Source organism: Miscanthus floridulus, chromosome 14 (genome assembly GCF_019320115.1).
Source record: "Miscanthus floridulus cultivar M001 chromosome 14, ASM1932011v1, whole genome shotgun sequence".
NCBI lineage: Eukaryota > Viridiplantae > Streptophyta > Magnoliopsida > Poales > Poaceae > Miscanthus > Miscanthus floridulus.
The window spans coordinates 87,079,474-87,084,838 of NC_089593.1; positions in this window are offsets into that span (position 1 = coordinate 87,079,474).

Below are 5,365 nucleotides of genomic sequence, written 5' to 3' on the forward strand. Positions count from 1 at the left end.
TCAAAAAATAAAAAATAAAAATTGGCATGTCCTAACTTTGGATGGTCTTTTGGCACTGACCAGCAACATAATATGTATGAGGCAATTTTACCAAAATACTAATGGCCAATTCTTTTTTCCAGTTCCGTCAGAACACAGCAAGATAGCTATGGTTTCCACTCATAACAAGACGGCTCAAGTTGATACGGAACCAATTTCAGATTACTATGAGAAACATTTATAGAAAAGGAACGGTGACAAAAGAGAGATTGCAAATATTATGCATGTCTTTCTCTGAAAGTGCTATGTTGATGTTATCATGCCTCTCAGATCTATTGTTTAATAAGGGAACTTTACTATTTGGTCAGCAAATTGATTCTGCATGTTGTCATGTGTTTATTGGCTAAAGCAGACTAATCAAAAGGCGGTTACATATTTTGCATCATTAGTCGTCTTTTTACTAACCTCCTTCACTTAATCTTTGTTGCCTATGTAGGCTAGTTGAAAATATGCGCAGCCATCTTTTCTGGTAAGTGCTTAGCTAATGGATTTTTCTTGTCTTGATACTTAGCCTTTGATCAGGATCAAGTTGGACTTTTGGATTGATACGTTGCGTTTGGCTCTCCTTTCTAGGAATATGTCACGTTAAATTTTATAACTTGCACTTTTGTCCAGCTCTCCCGCGAAGAATTGTTATTATTTACTACTCATAACCATTGATCTGATATTTTGTATGCGAGTGAGTTCATGTGCTATTAATACTAGATAGTTATCTAATTTCAGCCAAAGTGATTTTGGTTGCAGCTGGGCGTGCAGCCTGACCACATCTTTTTGTTATATGGAATAATGCTCTACAGTATATTCTATGGATGGAGGGTGACCCCTGACCCTGAGGCTCGACATGCTTGTAGTGTGAAATACTTGAAGTCAAAAGCAGCCGTTTGTATGCCAGAAACTATGCCATTCAATTTTTTTTTTTTTTAAACACTCTGCTATCCACGATGCCTACGGGTTTGTTCAGACGCCCAAAACTTCAGTTCATGAAGTTGACCGAAGATGAAATGGTCATTGTTACATGTTAGTGTGCTTTAACATGGTGGGTCCTCAAAATTTTGTACAATCTTCATTCTGGATAAGAATGTAGTGTGGAATTTGTCGTTGGGTGGATCTTATCAATGCTTGATTCCATGTTTGGTTTCTAGTAATAACATGAGAAGATAATTGTGGTTCCTTGAAAAGGAAATAGCTTAGTTGACATGGAACTGATTTAACATTGGTAAATGAAACATTTTAGAAGAAATCCTCTGTGGTATTATCGTTTCCTAAACATTCTGCATGTCTTTCTCTGCAAAATAGTCTGTTGATGTTACTCTTGTTAGTCAGACTGTTGTTTAATAAGGGAGCATGTATTTGATACGTTTGGTTAAAGAATTGGTCCTGCATGTGATATATCTATTAATATTTAGACGGATCTACTTATTTTCCATTGTTAGCCATTCATTTGCTAACTGCTTTGACCTGTGCTATGCAGGCAAGTTGAAACTCTGGTGAGTTGGTGATGACCTTTCCTTGTAATGCATTGTAGAAGGATCAGGGTTTTGTGTTCAAACCCTTGTGATTAGGCTGCAGTTAGATTCAGTTTGAAAACTCTTGCATTTAGCTGTCTCTTTGTTATTATTTTTAAGTAGTATTTGCATCACTCTTATGTTTATAGTCAGGTTCCAACCTTAAGGTTTGATGCTCTTGCCTTAGTGACATGTTTCTGTGAATAATATACTGCATATCGTTCTATGTTCCAAAACCATGGTCTCCGTTGTGCGTAACTTGGTGGTCTATAAGTAATCTTTACAATATTGGTCTTGTGGGAGAATGTTACATAGAAATTGGCATTGGATATTATCAGGAATGATGGAATATTACAGGGAAGTTGCCACCATGCATAGCATTATGTTGAAACTTAGTTGCCATAATACCATCCAAAGTTGAGGCCATGAGGCCACATGTTAGACACAGCAGATGCTATTTTGGCAATTTCCCAACTTTGGATGGATTTTTGGCACTCTCCAGCAACATAATATGTACGGAGACAATTTTACCAAAATACTAATGGTGAATTTTTTTATTCTTCAGTATCATCGGAATACAGCAAGATAGCTATGGTTTCCACTCAAAACAAGATGGACGAAGTTGATATGGAACCGATTTCAGATTACTATGAGAAACATTTGTAGAACCGGGACGGTGACAAATGAGATATTGCAAATATGATAATTGCATGTCTTTCTCAGATAATTGCTTTGTTAATGTTATCATGCCTCTATAGTTTAATAAGGGAACTCTACTATTTGGTCAGCAAATTGACTCCGAAGGTTGTCATATGTTTATAGACTAAAGCAGACCTAATCAAATGTGGTTACATATTACGCATCATTAGTCGTCTTTTTACTAACCTTCTTGACTTAATCTTTGTTGCTTATGTTACATATTAGTCCTGGTGCCTTCGCCGTAGCTTCCCGGCCTTCGCCTCACGCGATCGCCCGAGTGGAGGCCTCTGCTTCCTTTCCCTGCACACTGTTCGTAAAACTTGTTAGTCGTTAGTTCTTATTGCTGTTGCGAACTTTGTTTGCGACTCATAACCGTGTCCCAACAGTTCCCCCCTTGAAGGCTTGGTCTTATGCTGGCGGGTCTTGCCCTCAAAACATAGTCCTTAGGCTCTGAGGCGCGGAGGCTTCCCCCTTGGTGGGCCTTGCCCTCGAAACCTAGCCCTCAGGCTCTGAGGCGCGGAGGCTTTTCCCCCTTTACCCCTAGGACGCCTAGATCAGACCGCTACGTTGGTGACGTGTCGCTATTTGATTCGCCGTGGTGGCCATGGAACCGACATGTTTTTGAACGGACGTGACCGTTGGCCCCAAAAGTCGAAGCGACGTGGCAGGGGCTATATAAGGGTCGGTAGGTGAAGGCTCCCCCTGTCCCTATCTGAGTCATCGCTTTCACTGCTGTTGCTTTCTACACTGTTCCTTTGTGCCTAGTTTTCGCTTAGTTGGTGTTTGCCTTCGCTCCCTTTGGGCTGTTGCTGAGTCTTAGAAGTGGCTACGTCTGTTAGTCCTCCTCCGTGCCGGGCTTCCTTCTTTGGGCCGTACCGTCGCCTTCTCGGTGTTAGGTCTAGTGGGTGGTCTAGCGGTTTGAGGAGTGTATGATTGTCAGCGCAGAGGCGTTAGGGCTTGAGGAGGATCTTTCTGGAGTTGAGGCCTCCGTTGCTAATTTGATAACCGCTGAGGAGGCAGGAGACATGGCTGGCTCATCCAGGATGTGGGATTTTGGACCTTTGCTTATGATGAAGGACATGATCGAGTTGCGACAGTTGGGCAGCTTTGGTGATGCTAAGGTGAAGCCTCTGGAGGGGGAGACGATTCCTAAACCGAAGGCCACTTATGCCATGGTTTTCAGGGATTTTTTCCTTTGCGGCCTTCGCTTCCTGGCGGCGCGCTTCCTTCGACAAGTCTTGGAAGCATTCGAGGTACAACTGCATCATCTTACCCCCAATGGTATTGTTACTCTGAGTAAGTTCTGCTGGGCCTGCTTGTCTTATGGTGCGGAACCCAATGTTGGTACTTTCTGCGAGTACTATGAGCTCCAGCGCCAGCCTAAACGAATTGGCGAAGGCCAAATGGTGGTGCAGTATGGAAGCTGAGCTTTTATGCCGTGGAGGAACTAGAAAGGCGAGAAGTTAGAGATCTCCTTTGCTCAGAAGAACAAGTGGTAGAAGGATTGGATGCAATACTAGTTCTACATGAGGACCGGTGGCATGACATCTACCGGCTCAGACGGGAAGAAGAATACCCGCTATCCGTTGGCTTCAGTGATGACTCCAATGATGCCTCTAACTCAAGGGATCCCAGGTCCGGGGACTGATGAGGGTCGCGAAGCCTGTGACAAGGCTTTTGCTTTAGCCTACCGGTACTCCGGAGGCCGTGATTGGTTGAGCAGATGGTAGTGGCAAACTGCTGGCCCCTTGGTCAGAACAGGCCTGCCATGACCATTGAGATGATCAATCTGCTTGTTTTTGGCAAAGGTGTTGGGGTTCCATTTCCCCGCTTTGGTTTTGAGAAAAAGGAGGGTCGGGCTATTGGGAAATTGATAAAGTCCACCGAGGCGGGGGCGCGTGAGATACTTGGTGAAATGTCTGACAGGGAGTATCTGGCGTGCCGAGCCGTCGCTGGTACAATGCCGTGGCTCAACAGAGTTTTTGAGGAGTTTGGGGTCCACCACGAGGAACATGACGTTCCTGCGAAGGTGCACAAGTCCATAGAGGACAAGGCAAGGAAGGCCGCTGCCAAGAATGTGACTGCTGCGGTGGAGGCGAAGAAAAGAAAAGGGGTTGCTGCGCCCAAGGTTGTCACCAAAAGGCAGAAGATTGTGGCTGCTTCTGCTGTCGCCTCTACCGATGCATCCGCGGTCGCCTCCGCCAATGATGATGAGGAGGTTGCTGAAAATATTGGTGGAGGCTCTGGCTCCGTTGCTGCCGGAATGGGGGGCGAGTGCTCTACTGCCTCTTTGGATCTTGGTGGCGATCACTTATTGGACACCGCCCTCCAAGGAATGGGCGGTGGCCTTACTACTGAACCCTCCGTCGTGGCGCCTATGCCCGACATTTTGGGTGATGAATCTTCCGGCTCCGAGGGTGAAGGTGCTGGTAGTGGTGATGCTTCTCCACCGAGAAAAGGGGAGGCCGCTAGTACTGACCTTCGCCGTCCTATGGCCGGTCTCATAGAGGTGTCCGAGGACAAGGCAGAGGTGAGTTCTCTAGTTGCTCCACTCCAAAGCATGAGGTTTCAGGCCATAGGTCATCACGCCGAGGATGCTGGTGGCTCGAATACTGCCCCGAGCACTTTGCATCTAGGTAAGTTGCCTCTTAGCTTTGTTTTTCCTTGCTGTTTGTGTTTTTCTGTTTTATCGGGACTTATTTTGATTTTTTCAGGGGGTTTGACGAAAGCCCTCGGGAATACTGATGAGAACCCTGACGATCCTTTGGGTGTGGACCTTGCCCGAATTGGCTTGGGAGCACCTCCGAGGCCTCCGCTTGGGGGCATGACTCCTTGCCCATCTGGTCCAGGTTTGGATGGTGGCGAAGGTTGCTTTTTGCTTCTTGTTTTATGTTTCTGCACTATATTTTATTTTGGTCTTGCTTCTTTTTGGTTGCTGTTCTAGGTGCCTCTGACAACACAATAAGTGGGTGCACGGATGTCCTTGAAGCTATTTACAATGATATAGGAGGTTATCTTTCCTATATCTTTTGTTTTCTTACTTTTTGTCTAACATTTCTTACGCTTGATTTGTTGTTAGGCCATCTTCGCCACCACTTGAAGAATGTTGACTACTTCAAGTT